Source organism: Haplochromis burtoni, unplaced genomic scaffold (assembly GCF_018398535.1).
Source record: "Haplochromis burtoni strain Fernald_Lab_line unplaced genomic scaffold, NCSU_Asbu1 Contig_132, whole genome shotgun sequence".
Lineage (NCBI taxonomy): Eukaryota > Metazoa > Chordata > Actinopteri > Cichliformes > Cichlidae > Haplochromis > Haplochromis burtoni.
This window is the reverse complement of record NW_024582493.1, coordinates 499,006-520,427: the sequence shown is the minus strand read 5'-3', so window position 1 is coordinate 520,427 and position 21,422 is coordinate 499,006. Positions and strand designations below refer to the sequence as shown.

The 21,422-nt window shown below is 42.1% G+C and overlaps 1 protein-coding gene across 3 annotated transcripts in view; it reads left to right on the top strand.

The window, feature by feature from the left end:
- Positions 1-21,422, top strand: part of tpst1 (tyrosylprotein sulfotransferase 1) — an 82,245-nt gene that overhangs the window by 20,505 nt on the left and 40,318 nt on the right. For 2 of the 3 annotated variants that reach the window (XM_005930835.3, XM_005930837.2), the window contains exon 1: positions 18,820-19,054. The exons of the other annotated variant lie outside the window; for it this stretch is intronic. The gene's annotated coding sequence lies outside the window, so the exon portion shown is untranslated. Of the gene's footprint in view, positions 1-18,819; positions 19,055-21,422 lie in introns of those variants that run through there. 3 annotated transcript variants of the gene reach the window in all.

Below are 21,422 nucleotides of genomic sequence, written 5' to 3'. Positions count from 1 at the left end.
CACACACTCTATTCCAACAATACATAACAGACATCCCAATTCCAGGCAGCCTACAGTGTTTCACAATAACAAAAAAACAAAAAATAATGCAGTTCACGTGACCTTTCAAGCGCGCGAACCCACTATTTAAACCCCGGAACACCATACCATCGGCTTGCATAACCCCCGTATAATCGGCGATCACAGCGAGTCTCCGCGACCGGCTTTATTAAAGGTAAGTGGGAAAATATGTTGGCCACCCTCTGCGCTGCTCAAAATATACCTCTCACCCCTTTTTGTTTATCTGCCCGGTCGACGAAAAGACGCGCAGCCACGGTAATTGTAGAAACTAATGGTGGTGGTGCGTGTATGCGCCCAGATCAGCTGTCTGCGGCCCGGGACGGTGTAACTCCGTCACATCATCCCCTTCCACCCGGAGGTTGGCGTTGTGCGGCAACCTGGAGAGATAATCTGCCACTACATTGAGCTTGCCTGGTCTGTGACGGATGGTGAATCAGAATGGCTGCAGTGAGAGGTACCATTGTGTCAGCTGGCTGTTATGGTCCTTCATGGAAAGGATCCAGGTGAGTGCTCAGTGGTCAGTTTCCAACTCAAACTCCCGTCCCAGTAAATAATGCCCGAGTTTCTCCAGGGCCCACTCTGTCAGTGCGCCCCAGGGTGGCTGTGGCTACAATGTAGCTGCCATCACCAGTGTGTGAATGGGTGGATATGTAAAGCGCTTTGGGGTCCTTAGGGACTAGTAAAGCACTATATAAATACAGGCCATTTACCATTTAATGGCCAAGGCCTCCTTCTCCACAGTTGAGTAGTTGATCCCTCATGGCAGCATCTTTCGGCTTAGGTATAGGACCGGATGCTCTTCTCCAGGGTCCCCTTGGGCCAGCTCTGCTCCCAGGCCCATTGCAGAGGCGTCCGCCTGGACCAGAAATTTCTTCCTGAAGTCTAGGATCCTGAGAACTGGGGTCGTACACAGGCAGGTTTTCTATGGGCTCAAAATGTGGTCATAAATATTTTGTACTTGTAAAAAAGATTTGTATGTGTAAAAAAGATTTGTGTGTGGACTTAGAAAAAAAACCCTGCAAGTTACAAGTACGGATTTTGACCCTATTTTTCTTCCCTTCATCTGATTGGTCAATGTCATGTCAATCACAAATGTAACAATCCAATCAGAGAACAGATGGGTTTGGCTGTCGGAGGGGCGCTGTTTTGAACTGCAGGTCCTTGAAGGGTGATACAGTTTGAAGCTGGAGGATCGCTATATAAATATCCGATAGCAGCTAGGTCCCCTAACTTTCAGCAGCTGTTGAAAGGATAAAGTTGTGCTATATCAGTGGTTAGAAATACCATTATTACTTTAGGATTAGTTTAACACAAAGTCAGGGCTGACCCAGGACCATGGCTGTGAGTCACAGTGCGCAGCATAAAAGTCCTTTCACATCGGACGCAGGATGTGCTGCTAATGCTAACTGCTAACTAAAAGCAAAGGATCCAGAATTTGTTGCTGGCTGCTGAGCTCTGTGGGTTTTTGCAGCAGCTCTACCTGTACTAGATGCACCTGCTCCTTGTCTTTTCTATCTCTGACTTTATGTCCTCTACAAGAGTTTGGTTTTTTTGCTAGTTCTTCAAATGTTCAATAAAAACATGTATGCTAATTCATAACGAAGAAAGCTTTGTAATGAAGACTGTCATTTCCAAAACACTGCCCGCCCCCACCCCGTGGTCCGCAGCGCTGTTGAAAAGGCTGTGGAAGTCCCTGTATTAAACACGTAGACCTGTGACACAAAAATCACCAAACTCGGACGACCACAGACTGTTTTCCTTCGTGGTGATGAAGGAAAACGCTGGGTTGGCATGTAAAAGGGCATTTATTCCCTTCAAAGACCTGCAGTTCAAAAAAAGCGCCCCTCGACAGCCAAACCCATCTGTTCTCTGATTGGATTGTTACATTTGTGATTGACATGACATTGACCAATCAGATGAAAGGAAGAAAAATAGGGTCAAAATCCGTACTTGTAACTTGCAGGGTTTTTTTTTTCTAAGTCCACACACAAATCTTTTTTACACATACAAATCTTTTTTACACACACAAATCTTTTTTACGCACACACAAATCTTTTTTACACATACAAATCTTTTTTACGCACACACAATCTTTTTTACACATACAAATCTTTTTTACACACAATCTTTTTTACCACACACAAATCTTTTTTACACACACAAATCTTTTTTACGCACACACAAATCTTTTTTACGCACACACAAATCTTTTTTACACACACAATCTTTTTTACACATACAAATCTTTTTTACGACACACAAATCTTTTTTACACATACAAATCTTTTTTACGCACACACAATCTTTTTTACACACAAATCTTTGTTACACACACAAATCTTTTTTACCCACACAAATCTTTTTTACACACACAAATCTTTTTTACGCACACAAATCTTTTTTACCACACACAAATCTTTTTTACACATACAAATCTTTTTTACGCACACACAAATCTTTTTTACACACACAAATCTTTTTTACACACACAAATCTTTTTTACACACAATCTTTTCACACACAAATCTTTTTTACACATACAAATCTTTTTTACGCACACACAAATCTTTTTTACACATACAAATCTTTTTTACACACACAAATCTTTTTTACGCACACACAAATCTTTTTTACACATACAAATCTTTTTTACAAGTACAAAATATTTATGACCACATTTTGAGCCCATAGTTTTCAGCATATTGAAAGCTTGTTCACATTCCACTGTCCATGTTACAGGATTCTGTTGGTCCTTGCTGGTCAAAGCTGTAAAGAGGGTCCGCAATAGTCGCAAACTGGGGCACGAATCTTCGGTACCAACCAACCAGCCCCAGGAAAGACCGGACTTCCTTTTTGGTGCGAGGCCGAGGGCAGTTCTGGATAGCTTCCACTTTATCCAACTGCGGGCGCACCTCACCTCTGCCCACTTGGTAGCCAAGGTAGCGGGTCTCCTGCCGTGCCCACTCACATTTAGAGGGGTTGAGGGTCAACCCTGCCTTATGGATTCTTCCCAGGACTTCGGACAGGTGCTGCAGATGCTCCTCCCAGGTGTTGCTGAAGATCACTACATCATCCAGGTAGGCGCACTTTAGGGGTCACACCCCTGTAGTAATTTCTCCATCAGCCTCTGGAAGGTGGCAGGTGCCCCATGTAGCCCAAATGGCATCACCGTGAACTGGAAAAGGCCGGCAGGTGTCCGGAAGGCAGTGTAGGGTCAAGAGGACTCCTCCAGTGGCACTTGCCAGTAACCCTTGCACAGATCCAAGGTGGTGATGTACCTGGCCGCTCCGATCTTCTCCAGCAAATCCTCGATTCGAGGCATGGGGTAGGCATCAAACTCTGAAATGGAATTAAGCTTCCGGAAATCAATGCAGATGCGTAGTGAGCCATCTTTCTTGAAGATGATGACCACCGGGCTACACCATTCTGAGCAGGACGGCTCTATCACCCCAAGCTCCAGCATCTTCTCCACCTCCTGTCGCAGTTTATCCACTAAGTGTTGTGGAACCCAGTATGGACGTTGGCGGATGGGATGTCCATCCTTTAGGCGTATCACATGTTCGACAAGGGTGGTCCTGCCGGAGTTAACTGAACACAGAGATGGAGTCTCCCGAAGGATTTGGAGTAGCTCAACAGCCTCCTGTGGTCTAAGATGAGTCAGCACCAGAAATATTGGATCGGATCTCTGCTCGGGTTCTGTCTTGCCTTCTCTTGGCACTTCTCTTGCCATCAGAGCTTTTGCAGGGGCCTGGTGTGCACGTTCTTCCCATTCTTTCAGGAGATTCACATGGTAAGTCTGCTTCGGTTTCTTCTTTTCAGGGTGATGACTCTCATAGGTCACTGGCCCCATTCTGCGAAGAACTGTGTATGGCTCTTGCCATTTCGCCAGAAGTTTACTGTTGGCTGAAGGAAGAACATCTTTTGACCAGGTTGAAATTCACGGTGCGGGACCTGTTGGTCTTCTTTGAGCGTCTCGCAGGTTGACTTCAGCCTCCTCATGGTATCTTTCCAACCCATCTCTCATTTCCAGCACAAATTGCACCACTCCTTTATCATTTGGAGCAGAAGCAGGAGCTGGTTGTGAAAGAGCTGCATCGACCTAGAGGTAAAGTTAGTCCCTTGGTCTGTCAAAATCTCATCTGGTATCCCCACCCGGGAGAACAGCTGTACCAGTGCACGCAGAACATTGGGTGCCGTGAGCGCACGCAGGGGGAAAGCTTCTGGGAAACAAGTCGCATAATCACACACCACCAAAATGTACTGATGACCCCGACTACTTTTTACCAGAGGACCCACAATGTCCATAGCTATCCTACGGAAGGGGGTGGAGATGACTGGAAGTGCTGTAGCAGGACTCTGTCAGACTTGCGAGCTGGACATGTTTTCTGGCAGATAGGACATGTACGGCAATATTTTTGTATGTCTGTGTACATTGACGGCCAAAAGAAACGTGAGCTAACTCGCATATAGGTTTTTTGGCGACCCAAATGACCTGCCCAGGGGAGGGTATGTGCTAGGTGCATAATGAGGGGTCTACAACTAGAAGGTATCACAAGCCGTTGGTGGTCACCGTCAACTGCATATAACACATTTTTGTGAACTTCTCTTTCCCTCCCCATTTTCCAGTTCCCCCTTCAGTCACATTAGCAAACAAAACTTTCAGCGTTTCATCCTCCCTTTGTAACAAAGTGAAATGCAGGTCCAACAAAAAAACAAAAAAACAATCAAAATAATGCAGTTCAAGCGACCTTTCCAAGCGCACGCGAACCCACTATTCGAATCCCGGAACATCATACCATCGGCTTGCCCAACTACTCGTATAATCGGCGATCACGGAGATTCTACACGACCGGCTTTATTAAAGGTAAGTAAAAAAAATATGTTGGCCGCCCGGTCGACTAAAAGACGCGCAGCCACGGTAACCCAGCGCGACAAGTGTAGAAACTAATGGTGGTGGTGTGTGTATGCGCTCAGGTCAGCTGTCTGCGGCCTGGGACGGTGTAACTCCGTCACATGACTTCGGAAACATGACTTGAACAATTTTTTTCCCACGAAGGAATCCGATAAAAAACGATCTCTTTACCGGTTGGCTTCCTGTGGCTGTCATGCGACTGGTTATGGCAGTTAATAATACAACAGCTTGCCATTCTTTGTGTCTCTGTTTATCTCTGTGACTGTTGTCTTGTAATAGCCCGGGCGTGCTAGCCACTTGTACCTACAATCCTTTGCTGCTTTACCCCTGAAATGACGTCACATTTTCAAACTCTACAAACTGCAAGGGATAGAACTCCTCTTGAACACTTGCCTGTCCACTCTCCATCATTGCTGCTGTGTGTAAAAGGCCTTTTGTCCCAGGGTTATTGTGGGGTTTGGTGCCTGCTGTGACTTTGTAATTTGGCTCATGGCCATAAATTAAGGAGTAAAGTACAGTTGTTGTAAACAAACTTTACGTGAAAGGATGTGATTTAAATGTCTAATATTCACGTTTAACCAAGTGAAACTAATTCTTACAATAACTGAGTAGCAACATGTTTTTTTTTTTTGTTTTTGTTTTTTAATATAAGGTTAATATTGCTAGCTTAAGGGGAAACGCCAACTCTCCATCCCTCACCATCTGCCCATCAAAAACACACAGACCCCTGACAATCAGCTGTGGGATAAAACCTGGCCAGACTCACACTTAACCTGCTAAGATTAACAAAGACAAGAGCGAGTACAACAGAAACACTGATTTGGTTCAATTATGGCAATTAGAAATCACAGTCTTTGCTCTAAAAGATGGTATTAACTTTTTTTAAGGATTCAAAGTAAAAGGCAACACCCAACGAGGCCTACAGATGCAAGATTTGGATGTTGCTCTCGTCAGGGAGAATTCTGCACTGTCAGTGTCAGGAGGATTGCTCTCTTATGTGTGTCATATTCAGGCAGTATCTGGTCATCTTTCTTGTTTCACCTTTGTTCATCCTGTCTGACACGTCTGCGTGTGGCAGCTGTGGATTGTTACCTTCATCCTTTGGAAGGAGTGAAGATCGTGATTCAACAGTGCAGATTTATGCAGGTCATAAAAGATAAAGAAAAATAAGGCTGAATTTAAAGAAAATGAAGATTTCAGGTTAGATATACAAACAGCTGCAGTGGTGGAAAATGTTAGAAAGCTTTTGGATTTATTAAAGCGGTTTCGATTTTGTGGCTAAAAGTTATGACAGGCAGGATGGTACGAGCCAGACTGTTCCTGTGCTTTGAAGGGAGTGTTGTCCAGCTAGCAGTTTGGCATTTTTGAAATATTTCAAGGAAAATCCTAAACTTACCTCATCTCAGACTAAACTCAAGCTTTTAGTCTCCCTGCTCGCATCTTCAAAAGGCAAATAGGTCAGTGACATGCACTGCTTGACTTTGTTTTGTATGTATGCCACTTCACTTTGTTAGAATGGGCGTGTAGGCCAAGAACTTCTCTCATCTTTGGCTTGCTTTGCTGGCAGAGGTTAAGAAGCTATCAAGTAATCAGCACAGATGTACCATTGCTAATTGGAAGCACCCCGAGGGAACCGCTTGTTTTAGACAGGAAAGCCGTTGGGGCTCAGAAGGAAAGACGTGCATGCTGTTTCAGTCTATGCAAAGCTTCTTATTCTATTTGATCCATGTAAGAAAGCTTTCTGGGGCGCAGTAGAAGAGTGCAGCTAACATTATAGAAGGATATTTAAGAGAGGGGTAAGTGCAGCGAGGACCAGCAGGAAACTGGTCATTACAAATGCACACAACACACACCTTCAGTTATGCTTTGAATTTAAATTCTGGTGGTGATTTGATAAACTTGTACTTGCACCAATTGTGCACATGGACACACAGCAGCTCTAGCTAGTAGAACCGGGGTCTTAAAAAGAAAGCCCTGCTCCAGCTGCTCTTATAGCGAATTTTTTATTTATGTATTGTAACAACACCAGACCCGACAGGTGGAAGAAAAAAATACATGTAAATGGGGGATAGAAAAAAAAAAGGTCAAAGCACAAATAAAGCTAGAAGGGAGGCTGTCACCGCTCCCCTACAGGAGTGGGGTGGAGTTTCCAGTGGAAAAAAAAGATCAGCAGTGGCCAAGGAAGAGCTAAGAAGTCTCTATAACATTTATGATTAAGTCTTACTTGCCGATTCCTTGAACAGGAAGTTTGGAGGGGCCTTTGGTAGGCAGGTTTTGATGAGGTCATGAAAGAATCGGAGAGCAGGCTAAGGTCTTGTGTGCGCACAAGAGTGCAGCTGTTTGGCCAAGACATTAAACTCGTCAGGGTAACATTAGTCTCTGCAGGTACACTCAGTCTTCAGGCAGACTGCTGGAGAACAAATGAAAGAATACCATTACCAGTCCAAAAACAGAGGTGCTAGCCAGCAACAAGGGGGGCCCAATTACCACCACTATGGCAGCAAGAGTGCAGAATGACAGCACCAACAGATCCTTAAATACCAGAGCCAACTGGATAAAGAAGCAGGTGGAGGAAAGAAAGAAAACTCAGCTTGCAGGTGAGTCCTTGAGGAAGCAACAGCACAACTCCACCTGACAGCAAAGGAGAAAAGGAAAAAGGTTGGCGAACAAACACAACTCTTATACGTTCTGTGTTTTGAAAGGTTTCAGCTCACCTGCGGCTCAAGTTTGGACAAGAAGCAAACTGCTGTATCACAGGTTATTGAGAGCAAGCTGCAGGTTTGATTAAAATAAAATCTGCAACATTTCAAAAGTGTACAAGAACTTCTACAGCTCTACATTTCATTGTTGTTAATATGTTAACATCTTCCAAAACAAGTTACCAAGGTTCACAACCTCACAGTTCAAAATGCAGGAACTGAAGCTTCATAAAAGCTGTGAACAATAAATTACTCCCAGAAATGTTGAAAGACTACTGGATACAACAACGAACAGGTGTGGCTGTAAAAATTAGCAAATTGCTCTGTGGTGAAGGTGTATGCTCTGGACAAAGAGAAGAAACATGACAGAATTATGGAAGCTAATGCTCTGAAAACAGAAGAGCACACCAAAGCAAGCAGACACCAGTCATGGGCAGTGTGGTGGTTAGCACCATTGTCCCACAGTAAGATGGTCCTGGGTTAGAGTCAACTATTTATCCAAAACCATCTTACTATGTGGTGTATGCATGTTATCCCCATATCCACATGAGGAGAACATGCATCCAGGGCCTCTGGCTTCTCCCTATGGTCCAAATAAAGGCCTCCAAAATATGTAGGACTCAAACACGGGACTCTGTTGTGTAAATAAGCTTTTTAGCCAAAGTTCAAAAGGCAAAGGCCCGGGTTTCCAGTCAGTAAAGTCAAGGGTCCAAACAGAACGTGCAATCCCACTACAGAATCACCCACAGAAAAAAAAAGCCCTTCTCTCTGAATCCCCAGGGTTTTCTGCACAGAAGAACAATGAGGTATGTAACTTACAGGCCAAAGGAAGCTAGCCAGCTTCACTAACTGTGGTTAGTTCAGCAATCCAGCAAAGACTGAAGATGACAGCTCAATTACTTCTTAAAACAGAATAACTGCTACGATGCCTTCCAGTCAGGTTTTAGACAGAACCACAGCACTGAAACCGCTCTGACCAAAGTGTTCAATGACATATGTCTGAATACAGACAGTGGAAAAATGTCAGTCTTAGTTTTACTGGATCTCAGTGCAGCATTTGATACAGTTGACCACAACATATTACTCAAACGACTGGAGAACTGGGCAGGTCTTTCAGGAACTGTACTAAACTGGTTCAAAACATACTTCCGGTATGATGGCGCCTGTGTTTGGCTTTGCCGCTGCCGGCGGTGGTTTCTCTGTGCTGTTTTTTTCGACCTTCTTGCTTTCGCTTTTTGTCACTAATGTGTTGGCTGCCCTTGTCTATGATCGCCTGACGCTATTATCCATCCGATCCTCTATGATAAGTCAAGATGCCTTATCCTCCTGCGGTATTTTCCATCCTCCGCTGCCGACACCGGTGTCTGGATCTTCGTTAGGTGTCATCAGTGGCGCCTTTCTGTGTCCGCGCAAGTCACGGAGAAGGAGAGGAAAAAGAGCAGGTGTCCAGGAAAAACTCAGACTGTTCTGGAAGCGGGGACTAACTGTGCCTGGATCTATGAGACGGCGCTACCTCAGGAGTGTTCATCCAGACTCTCCTGTTGTTTGGCCTTCCATCCCCGCGGTGAGTGGAATTTATGAACGTCGCGGATCAAACTCTCTGTTTCTTCGTCCCCTAAATCGGGCCGCTTCTGTTAATAATATGTCTTCTACTTCGCTGAGAGTGGCGCTTTTCAACGCTCGATCAATGACTAATAAAACGTTCCTGCTGAACGATTTTATTCTTTCCAAGAAACTGGACTTCTTATTTCTAACCGAAACCTGGCAGCGCGATGGTGACTTTTCATCCTTCATTGAACTCTGTCCGAGTGGGTACTCATTCATCAGCCAGCCTCGGACGTCGGGTCGAGGAGGAGGTGTCGCTGCGGTGTTTGGAAGCCGGTTTTACTGTCGCGCAGTGTTGGTCGGACATTTTTCATCCTTTGAACTACAGCTGGTTAGAATTGGAAATAAAGATCCATTTTACTGCGCTGTAGTGTATCGTCCACCTGGCCTAAACACTATGTTTTTAAAGGAGTTCAGTGACTTTTTATCCTCGACTTTGAAGCTGTCCAGACTGGTTATAGTCGGGGATTTTAATATACACGTTGATGATGACTCTGACCTCTTTGCCAGAGGTTTCCTTAGCGTCATGGATTCTTTTCATTTTACTCAGCATGTGTCTGGTCCCACACACACCAAAGGACACACACTGGACCTTGTTTTTACTTTAGGTTTAAACATTGATTTTATTTGTACTGAGGACATTTTTATTTCGGATCATCATTGTATTCTTTTTAATCTGTCTTTTCATTTGTCCTTCTCTCCTATTCGACACGTGGTTAGCTCTCGCATCTTAACTTCCTCTAGTGCTGTTAAATTTTCCGATGCTTTTAATTTAGTTTTATCTCCTTATAATGATGTTCATTTTTTAACAAATCTTTTTAATAATCATTGTCTTTGTATTTTAGACAATGTTTGTCCTGTCAAAGTTAGACTAGCTCCGGTTTCAAAGTCGTCTCCCTGGTTAAATGACAGCATTCGCTTCTTAAAGCGTTGCTGCCGTAAGGTTGAGCGTTTATGGAGGAAAACGCGTTTGCATGTCCATCTCCTTCATCTAAAGGACCTTTTAGTCTCTTTTAACACTTCAGTTCGAGATGCGAGGGCGGCCTATTTCTCAGACTTAGTGTCTAAGAGCAGAGGTAACCCTAAGGTACTATTCGACACCATTAGTGATATTGTTGCTCCTGCTCCACCTGCTGTCCCAATTTCATCAAATGAAGATTGTGAAAAATTTCTTTCTTTCTTCGTTGAAAAAGTCAGTAACGTGAGGAACAGTATCTCTCCTTCTGTGTCTCTCTTGTCTGCTCCAACTCAAGCTAGGCCTGTAATTTTAGAAAGATTTTTACCTGTGTCCTTACCTGAGCTGGTCAAGTTGGTTAATTCAATGAAAGCATCCTCCTGCTCTCTTGATATTTTACCTGGATCTTTGTTTAAAAATGTCTTTCAGTCTATTGGTCCCTGTGTGCTCACAATTATTAATACCTCACTGGTTTCTGGTCAGGTCCCTGTTTATTGTAAGAATGCTGTTATTCACCCACTGTTAAAAAAACCTAAGCTTGATGCTTCTCTTCTCAGTAGCTACAGACCGATTTCAAAATTACCGTTCATTGCTAAGATTTTAGAAAAGGTTGTGGCTAAGCAGCTTATAGCTGTTCTAGATGAATACAGCATTCTGGATAAATTCCAATCTGGCTTTCGTAGAGCTCACTCTACTGAAACTACACTTCTTAGAGTCTCCAACGACATTTTAATGAGATGTGATGCAGGAGAATGCTCCGTTCTGTTGATGTTGGACCTGACCTCCGCCTTTGATACTGTGGACCATCATATTCTGCTAGAGGCTGAGAGACTGGGTGGGTATATCAGGGGCTGCTTTGGACTGGTTTGAATCCTATTTGCATGAACGATCCTTTTCTGTGGCTACCTCTAAGTACAGTTCCTCTTCTACTTTTCTTGCCTATGGTGTGCCACAAGGTTCAGTTTTGGGGCCTTTATTGTTCTTACTGTATTTACTTCCTCTTCAACACTTATTGAGCACTTTTAAGGACATTTCGTATCACTGCTATGCAGATGATATTCAGGTATATATCTCCTTTAAGCCCCATGATGTTTCCAAGCTACAGATTTTGCACAAGTGCATAGACTCCATTAGATGTTGGATGGCTGGAAACTTTCTTCAACTAAATGAGGAGAAGACTGAAGTTCTTGTTTGTGCTCCTAAAACTTTTGTACCTAGTGTTATGGAAAACTTGGGTCCACTTGCTACATTTGCAAAACCGTCTATCAGGAGCCTTGGTGTTAGTATTGACTCAGCTCTGACTTTGGATGCCCATGTAAAATCTTTGGTTCGCTCCTGTTTTTATCATTTGAGAAACATTGCTAAGCTGAGTCCCATTGTATCGCGCTCCGAATTAGAAATTGTCATTCATGCATTTGTTTCATCTCGTCTGGACTACTGTAATTCTTTGTTTACTTGTTTATGTAAAGCCTCTTTGGATCGTCTGCAAGTTGTTCAGAACGCTGCTGCAAAGCTTCTGACCAAGTCCTCCAAGTTCTCCCATGTCACACCCCTGCTGATTCAGCTGCACTGGCTCCCCGTTAAATTCAGGATCCAGTTTAAGGTTTTGACCTTGACTTTCAGGGCTCTGCATGGACAAGCACCAACATATATAAGTGAACTTTTGCATCCATACATTCCCAGCAGGTCCCTGAGGTCATGTGACCAGGGCTTGCTTGCTGTCCAGCACACGAGGCTGAAAACAAAAGGCGACAAAGCTTTTGGAACTGTGGCCCCCAGATTGTGGAACTCTCTCCCTTTGAGCCTGAGATCTGTGGACTCAGTGGTCGCTTTTAAAAAACAGCTAAAAACCCATCTTTTTAAACTTGCTTTTAGTTGATTTTTATTTTTAGGTTTTAGCTTCTGTGAAGCACTTTGTGATTTTTTATCTTGAAAGGTGCTATATAAATAAAGTTTTACTTACTTACTTAGAAAACAGGAAATACTTTGTATCAATAGGTAACTTCACATCTGAGCAGACAAGTATCACATGTGGAGTTCCCCAAGGTTCCATCTTGGGACCCCTTCTGTTTAACATTTACATGCTCCCACTGGCACAGATTATAAAGTCATGAAACGCTGTGTGGCAGGCAGGAGATGAGGACTCAAAATGCAGGACTCACAGACCCGAGTGACTGAACATCTTGTGAAAAATAAAACTTTCACAAGAATTCAAAAGAAAAAATTCTTGAGTCATTGTATGAATACACACCTGAATGCTCCAGACTGCCAAAACTCCTCTTTTTATAGAAGTAGTCATCAGCAATTCACACTTGCTGATGACTGGTGGAATTTGATTAGCAGCACCTGGTTTCTACTTTCTGCTGTAGAAACGACCCACCCATTATTCCTATGGAATAGTGAGGGTATACTGCAATCCTGTGGAAAACTTTCCTGAAACTGTCCATCAGAATCAGTCAGCCAACAACATACAAACAACAAAACTCATCTAAGTCATTGAATTCAGGTGTTCCAAGTATTTCCATGGCCATAGGTGTATAAAATGAACATGCAGACATGCAGACTACTGCTGCAAACATTTCTGAAGGAATGGTTCACCCTCGGGAATTCAGTGAATTCCAGCATAGTTGCATGACAGGACGCCAAGTGTGCAACAAGTCCAGTCATGCAGTTTCTTCTCTGCTAAATATTCCACAGTCAATTCTTAGTAGAGTTATAACAAACTGGAAATCAAAGTTTACTTTGACTTTAAAGTGAATGAGAAAGACAGCAACTCAGCCACAAAGTGGTAGGCGCATAAATTGACAGAGCATCGTCAGTGGATCCTGAGCTGTGTAGTGTGCAAAGAGTCAGACCTCCAAACTTCATGTGGCCTTCAAATTAGCTCAAGAACAGGCGCAGAGACCTTCGTGAAATGCGTTCCCAAGGCTGAACAGCTGCTTCCAAGCCTTACATCTCAGAGTGGAATGCAAAGCATCGGATGCAGTGGTGTAAAGCACACCGCCGCTGGATTCTAGAGCAGTGGAAACATGTTCCCTGGAGGGAAGAATCACGCTTCCTCCCCACACCAATCCGATGGATGTGTCTATGTCGGGCAGTTACCAGGAGAACAGTACTTGTCTGGCTGCACTGTGCCAAGTGTAAAGGGTGTTGTTCAGAAGTTGAGCACAACCTGTTAGTTCCAGTGAAAGCAAAGGATGGGCCGACATCCTATTAAACTCTGCGCATGAAGAATGGGATGTAACCCAAGTTCATGTGCGTGTAGGCAGAGGAGTGAATACTTTTGTCAGTACAATGTATTTTTATTACAATACTGGAATCTGACGGTCAAACATTTTGCGAAAATGATTTAACTGAGCAAATATTATAAGAACTATATCTGGTTCATCTCTGTGTGTCCAGTGCAGAGATATGACCATAGCTTGGCTCAAAGACTGCATCCAAAAAAGCTGCAGGCCTAGAAATCAAAAAGCCGTTTCATTACTGACACAGTTTTGTAGACAGACTCGGGCGCAGACCAGGAAACCTTTGCAAAAGTTGGCAGTGCATTTATTTACAGTGAGTGCACCAGGTGATGATACATACAAAGTGTCAGGGAGAAGAGTCCAGGGTTCCAGAGTCCGAGGGGAAGGGGAAAAGGTCCAAAAACACACTCCACTCTCTCAGCAAACGGTTTTTAAAATATTATATGCTGTGATTGTTCACTTTTTTGTTGTCATTTTACTGGAGTGAATTTAGGAAAAATGATGTCCTCACATCTTCTAGTCTTGCTGAATCAGGCCAACATCTGTGGGTTTTTTTTTGTTTTTTTAGATAAAATGTAAAGGGGAAAGAGAAACTGATGGATGGAAAAGTAAATATATAATAGTCATTCATACAGCTCTTTGCAGAAATAGTTCTACATACTACAAATAAAATATTGTGTGGATGATATTTTGATATTTATAGCAAACCCACAGACATCTGTTCTCGTCCTATTGGAGATGAGCTTTTTGGAGTTACGCTGTGTAAAAGTGAGCTGATGCTTGTTTGGCTTAGTGAGCCATTTAAATGAAATATGGATAAAATTATATATTTGGGAATTGAGATTGCAAAGAAATATAAGTATGAAGCAAATATGCAACTATGTAGGACGAGACTGAGACCTGAGTTCAGACCAGAGTTCTGGAGAAGAATCTTTATTGTGTGTTTAAATGTGAAAGTAGTGAAAATGATCGTCTCGCTCAACAGCTGTGTCTTTTTCACAATTTACCCATTTATATATCTCACTCACCTGTTTTACGTTATTAATGCATTTATTTAAAAAGACCCCATAATTCTTTAATGAATTATAAGTCTCATAGAAATAAAAAGAACAACTTTGCAAACATAATACAAGTGAAGGGTGAATGTGTTAATATTAAGCAGCAAATATTTATACAGGTAAAATATACAAGTTTCCCATTCAAATTAATTCTTTTTTTATTATAATTTTTAATCGTTTTAAATTATACTACAATCTGGTTATCGATTCTACTTTTTAAATGTGAGGCAAACAATTAAACTGTTCAAGTTCAGCATTCTATGTTTCACACTACCAATATCAACCAATCTATCTTTAAACCCTCAGTGATGGATGATGCGTTAGGGCTCTGCAGTGTTGGTGATGTATGCATCCAGGGTGGATTTGCATGATTTCAGCAGCTTCAGTAAAAGCACAGGACAGATTACTTCAGACATCTGCAGGTCAGACACTTTGTACAGACTTATTTCTATCTCTGTTTGTCTTAAGAACAGGTTAGTCCCTTTTTTTGAGAGACTGCAGTGCAGAAAGACGTGTAATACAGTCTCTTTATTAAACAAAACAGGAAATTAGAAAGCTAAACATGATAGGACAGGGACAGGAATGGAAATAGTGACTGACCTGGAATAAAGGGGTTGAATTGGGTTGATACTGGTTTGGTTAATGTTAGTAACTCTTTAATAGAGTTAAAACCTTTGCACAGGCTGCATTACAACGAGGGCAAGTTGACCAGAATTTTTCCAGACATATCGAGGCAGGTCTGCTCTGCTGTTATGCCACTAGCTCCAAACGTCAGGACAGTTTTACAGGTTTTTAAAGTTCAAATATAACCAGAGCCTTTGGGCATCTCAGGAAACTCACAGCATCTGCAGAATAAACAACGTCACCTCCCGTCCTTTGGCCAGCTGTATGAAAAAAAGAAGGTATTCTTCTTTGCTGGAAGTAAAAAGATGCGTCAGTCATTAGAGATAAGAACAGCGACTGATACCCTCGACCTGGAGAGGACACTGACATCCTCAGTGACAGAGTGGAGGATTTAAACAGACCTGGTTTTGCTCTAATAAAATGGAAGGATCAGATCCTCTGGCCAGAGGATTTGGTCGTGTGTGTCTGTGAGCATTGTTTTCTAAAGGTTATGACTTGTATCGTGAACTTCTCATTAAAGATATTCAGAATGAAATTAGATTTAAACTTCTTTAAAAGTGGCTTTTATTATTCACTGACAAAATTCAGTTTTTACGGTAGACCAGAGATCTTATTTTCTCCATATTGTACTTTTGTTTAGCTGACAATATAGCCAATGTTGCTCATTTTTCTATAAGTGGCTTCTTACCTCAGCACCTTGGCCTTTGTACTTCCTTCCAGAGGAGGCTGGCATTGTTGGACACATTTCCTCTCTTTTTATCATGACTCCCATCCGGTCTCACACTCCACAGGCCCCTGAGTAAATGTCTCCAGGGAATGCATTGTGCCAGCAGGCAGCTGTTTTTCCCCTGAGCTACCACTACATATGTGTGTAAATGTGTTACACCACCTCGAATGTGATGAATTTCATCAGTGGTGAAACGAGCCTCGCGTGCTGCTCGCATTTCAAAGGACTGCAGCGAATAGTTTTATCCACTCTGTGCATTGTTACCCTGCTGCTGTAAATGAGTCTCGTGGGAAACGTGTGTGTTGGCCAAACCATATCATATCAAACCACTTGCTATGTTCCAATTAAGTCTGTGTGAAACTGACCGTCTTCTTCAGAGGCCGAAAGGTGTCAGCTGTCCACCGATGCTCCGTATATTTGGTTAGGATGGATCAATATATAATTAAATATTTAAGGCGTATCCGATAGACAGTTGTCTGATATGATGAAGGTCGCTGCTTGACTGCAACACAGGACAACAAATATTGCAATTATTAAATTATTTTCACATTTAATATGTTAATTAACCTTGTCATTGAAGGAGAGTGTCTAATGATTTGTATGTGCTCATCGTTAACACAAAAGGGTTAAAAATGTTTTTGCAACTATAAACTTCAGCACTGTCTGTCAAACCCTCCAGTAATGTTTGCTCTTAGTTTTTTTCTGTGCCCACTCATATCAGCTAACATGCACTTTTGAACCCTGCTGGAGATGCTGAGTGCTGATCTCTGCTGACTGCTCACTGTGACTGAAACCAGAGATCCATAATAATGGCATCATTGATCATTGGACATCTTTTCTCCGTCATTGCCTTCAAAGCGTCCACTGCCATGAGAAATATTTCTGAAGCACAAAAGCAATCTCCTCAGTGAGAGGATTAATCTGCCCTCTCAGGCTTGACGTGCTTTTAGTCCCAGAGTTTCGGTCTTCCTGTGACCTTGTTCACTTAGAGGTTTTTGTCTTCTGCATGTCATACAGCGCCTACTTCACCCATATGAAAGATAAGAATGTGTTCCTATAATAAACACATAGAAATAGTTTTGGCTTTACAACGTATTTGGATGTTAAAATTAAAGTTAGTGGTGCCAGGTGTCCTTATTTTAAACAGAATTACTTTGAATGATCATCAAAATAAACACTGAAATGCAAAGTAATAACAAAATCGTTATTTTTTTAGAATAATTAGTAAATTAGTTATGCTACAAACTCTGTAGTTTTTAAACATCTAATCAAAATATGCCATAATGCAATAATGCCATGCAGATACAACAAATCAGAAGGTAATGTCACCCCTGTGGTAATATTCATGGTGATATTATTTTCCCTACGCAAAATTAGGACATTACATAAATTTCCAGTTTATAAATCATCACGTTCTTAGCAGTCTTTAAAACATATTCTTTTATCTTTTCTCTCCTTCTTACATCTTTCTGTATCTCTGAGAGTGAAATTATTGTACATTCAAATTTTTTTCCCATTGCCAAACACAGCCACTGTATCTTTAGCTAGCACGACTAACATAATAATAATTCACCTGTTTGGTGATATTTGCTGAGCTAGTTGGCTTGATGTGATAGTGAAGCACAAATTACCACAACTTTGCATAAACGCACACAGATGCGTTTTTGCACGTAGAACATGTACATGTCATATCAGGAAGGACATCTGATATAAAAAAATCAAATGCACATCCATCCACCTTGTGAATAAGCGGTCGACAGAAGCTTTATGCAAGGCAGCAAAGAATGTATCCAAAGCAGCATCTTCTGTTTTAGCCATCTAGATCACGAAAAATGAAACAGTGATACGAACAGCGCCACCTCACTTGTATTAAGTAAACATACAAACTATAAACTAGTACAGAAAAGGCATTAATTTAAAGTAGCCATCATCCTCTGCACCGACACGTCACAAAACTAACATTTTTGACGCTTCCATTTTTCTTGTGAGGCACCTCAAACAACTGGCAGCTTCATTTAGAGATAAACATAAAACACATGTCTCAGTGTAAACTATGATGTGGAGAGTATTGTGACTGTATGATATGTTATTATATACCACACAGCCATACTCTCCATATCACTGGTATTTGCTTATCAAATGTGTTCGAGACACTTTGGAAACCATGAGGTTGAATGTCTCCAAAGTACCTCTAATTTGGTTGAAAGCTATAATAACAAATGTCTGCCATATTGTGATGGGTGATTATTATTTCCATCTATTTATTTATTTATTTTTACCTCTAAGGTCTTTGCTACATTTCCTATTTTTCCTATTTCCTTTTGCAATTCACAAGCAAATTTCCATCTTAAATAGGTTAACAGGTAGGCTTATATCATACACACTCATGCATTCAAGATGTTTATAGAGAGAGCTGCACAGGTATTGCAGGACAAGTAGTATTCTTCCCAACAGGTTCAGCTGCAGTTCAGCACTTTACCCTGTGCTCATTCTGACAAGCTGTGCTTTAAAGTTGGGATGTTTTCGATCAGGGTAATCAAATTATAAGTGGCGGAACAGCAGCCTCATCAGTTTCACATGCATTTTACGGTTTTGGTATTTATAGGGCACCCAAGGCTAACCGCAGATATGCAAAACACCTATTATTCTATATTTATCGAGAGTACATAGTCATTACGACAAGCAACCTAAGCTTTGTTTACAAGTTTGAATTTTCTCCACACTTTAGATTCGTAAAAATCGTGCAATGTTTGCAAAAATGGTTAAAATGTCTTCATATTCATATCTACAGACTTTATCACTGACTCGTTGAGGCTGCAGTGAAAGTCCGTTTGGCTGTACTGTGCTTTTAAATCTACTGTAGTTCCGCCCTATTTCGCAAGAGCCAATCAGCAGCTCTGAAACATAACCCTGTTAAAATTCTAGACTAATCACAACTGCTTTTTCAATACCAGCCGAGCTCCTCGCTTTGTAGCAGGCTGGCTGGCGTTTCTTGCCTCCTGTCTACCATCAGTCTAAGAACCGCGCTCCACATATCATGTATACCCACAGAAAATACTCGTAAACCGGCTCCAGGAGACGGCAAGACTGCCTGGACACCGACACCGGATTCGGTGGAGGTTTTGTGATCGACTAACCCGAGCCTCTTGTGCCGTGTCCGCAGCATTAGGTAGGTGTTTTTGGTGGTGTTACGGTGTTGTAATGTCCCTCTACCTCTTCTCTCCTTCCCATTAGCTCGCGAGCTGCGACAGTTAAAGTCATATTTGTATTGGTTTATTTATTTTGCTGGTGTGGGTTTAAATAGGCGTGAACGTTTTGTCGCCGTCACAAACGTTAACATTCGCCTTCTTAAACTGAGGTTACATAATTGCTGGTGTACGGCTTGTTAGCTATCAAGGCTGGAAAAATGACCGCGACTGATACGAGTACGGGCAGATTAAGCCCTTGTCAAATAAATAGGTGTAGCCAAGCTTATGTGCTGACAGATAACTCCGCCGCGTGCCGCCCTCGAGGGAAAGTCGCGCCGAACTGTATTAAAAACGAGCCTTCGTGATCATTGCAGTCAGGTTACACATGTCGAAGACATTACATGAATTTTAAGACCCGCCAGCCTGGGTCAGCACTGCTCTAAGCACGTACTCGGTGCTATACAATATTTCCCTTTTATGCTCGTTAAAGTTCACGGTTGATACACATCAGTGGTTCAGATAAGCTCTACGGATTACCTAGAAGAACCAAACATTAAAGGAACCGTACGGTGACTTGAACCGTGTCCCTTTGCCAGGTGAACAGTCATTTAATTGCAGGGTTTTAATAGAGCTTGGTTTTTGAGGCTATGTGTAACATTAATGGATAATTAATGAGGTTACGTGTGTAAGTGTTTCGACCTGAGAGTGCAGCCAATGTTGGAAAAAGATGTTCCACCCCGAGCTAATAGGGTCAGGCTTAAAAGTGTATTAAGATGTGGTTTTAATGGCTAACATGTTTTCAGAATCAGAAAGGGTTTTATTGCCAAATGTTGAGCGGGGTTACAACATTAGGAAATTGCTGCGGTGCTGTTGTTGTTGTTGTTAAGAAAACAGTTATTTACTTTATCCTGCTGTGGACCAGAGACACGTGATCTCCATTAAGTGCACAGATTGGATCATTGCACTTTACTTTTCCGTTATTTTGAGAAAGTAGTGTTGCTGCTTTCCACTGCTCTGTCCCATATTAGAAGTTCATATTCATCTGCACTGCTTACTGCAAATATAAGCCTAGCAATAATATAGGAAATACCAGGCCAGCGCTTCAGTGAAATATCCCCTGGACCTAAAGTTCATAGATACACTTGTAGCCTGAAGGCTTACAAATGTTAATAATAATACTTTGTAGCAGCCCTAGAAGGCTGAAAGGGGAAAAAAATAGGGGAGGGGGGCATAGTATTTCATTGTGGTGCTAGCCAGGAACACATCTGCTGTGTGCAGGTGGTCTGGGAAGAGCAGCTAAAGACTGAAGTCCAGTTGAAGAGTATTTTATCAGTGCTGGCCGCACTCAGTGAGTTGGCCTCCACAGCTGCAGAGCTGGATCAGTCGGACTCCAGCTCAATTATTCTCTCATTTCCGTGTCTGAAAAGGACACCCACCTCTGCATCACAATTATTACATCCAGTCAAGCAGCTGTGTTGCTGCTGGGCTTAGTCAGGATTTCAACTGCAGAGCACCATAATTCCTTACAGTCCGTAGTGCTCACTCTCAAAAACTTAATCCTGTCGAGGGCCCATATTTATCCAAGGTGTTGTAATGGTAACACCAGTAGTGAGACCTGTCACTAGATGTCCCGCACCGATCCTCTTCACTGTGAAACGAGTGATGCAGCACAGTTTGTGATGGACTCTGGTCATGGACAGGCTAACACCTTTGTAGCTGTCAGCAGCTTTAAAAGTTGTGAACTCTTCCTAGCTTTTCTTAACCTTGAGTCATTTGTGTTTTAAAATAAGTGTCGATGAAAAAACATTGGTGGAAAACAGATAACGTATCTATTGAAGAGAAGTCTCCAGCTCTGAAGCAGCAAGTTTGGTGAGCACCCACGCACTGCTCAGGTTTCCTTGGTGACATGGGAAAAACAATGCGCCTTTTCACAGTGGGTTTTATAGTTCAAATGTAGTGCAAGCGTGCGCAGGCTTCCCAGAGTTTGGGATGTCTGATTTTAATTTGCATACAAATGACAAATGTGTTCATCTAATAATGAATAGAAAATTTGATGTTTTGTGTGACTCCAAGCTAAAAATCCTGGGCATTAGTTTTAAAATAAAGCCTGAAAGATTCTGTTAGTGATGCCTGAATTATTATTTAGCTGGAAATCATCACTGGAAACCACTCTTAATACCACACCTGTAACCTTCCACGGTAGTCAGGTTTGACCTGATTTCTTTGGAGATGTATGGCAGGTTACATGGAAGATGATGGTGTAGGGTAGAGCAGGGCGATATGGCCAAAAATATTTATCACGATATATATTTGAAAATTTGCGATAACGATATAACTGACGATATAATT